General features: G+C 36.9%; 1 non-coding gene across 1 annotated transcript; it reads left to right on the forward strand.

Annotated features, from left to right (window-relative positions):
* Positions 1 to 248: 248 nt before the first annotated feature.
* On the forward strand, positions 249 to 355 carry LOC128292286 (small nucleolar RNA R71). The gene has a single exon (XR_008282271.1). It is a non-coding gene; the product is annotated as a small nucleolar RNA R71 (small nucleolar RNA).
* The last annotated feature ends 263 nt before the right edge of the window (positions 356 to 618 follow it).

Below are 618 nucleotides of genomic sequence, written 5' to 3' on the forward strand. Positions count from 1 at the left end.
CATCAATCTTTTTATTTAAAAGCTCTACCTGGTTTGATAACATGGTGACCGCGTCGAGGTTGAAAACATTGGCTGCTTTATTAGGCTTTGTCCTCATGACTTGCCACTGATAATTATTTAGTGACATGTCTTAAATGAACTAATAAGCTTTTTTATTATTTAATGTTCTATCGGCCGCTGCATTGACCATCTGTCTCGTCGAGGGATTCAAACCATTGTGGAAAGTTTGAACCTGTAGCCATAAAGGTAATCCATGGTGAGGGCACATTCTCAATAAATCCTTGTATCTCTCCCATGCCTCATATAGTGTTTCTAAATCCATCTGCACAAAAGAAGAGATATCATTCCTCAATTTAGCTGTTTTAGCTGGCGAAAAATATTCGAGTAAAATTTTTTCGGTCATTTGTTTCCAAGTAGTGATTGATCCCTGTGGTAACGAGTTCAGTCACTGTTTAGCCTTATTCCTTAATAAAAAGGGAAATAACTGAAGGCGAATCATCAAAAATGCCAAAGGTGTCGTAGAATTCCAAAAAAATTGCTAAATGAGTGTTTGGATCCTCGTCCTGTAAACCATCAAACTGAACAAACTGTTGTATCATTTGAATCGTGTTAGGTTTT

This window comes from Gossypium arboreum, chromosome 4, assembly GCF_025698485.1.
Source record: "Gossypium arboreum isolate Shixiya-1 chromosome 4, ASM2569848v2, whole genome shotgun sequence".
NCBI classification, from domain to species: Eukaryota; Viridiplantae; Streptophyta; class Magnoliopsida; order Malvales; family Malvaceae; genus Gossypium; species Gossypium arboreum.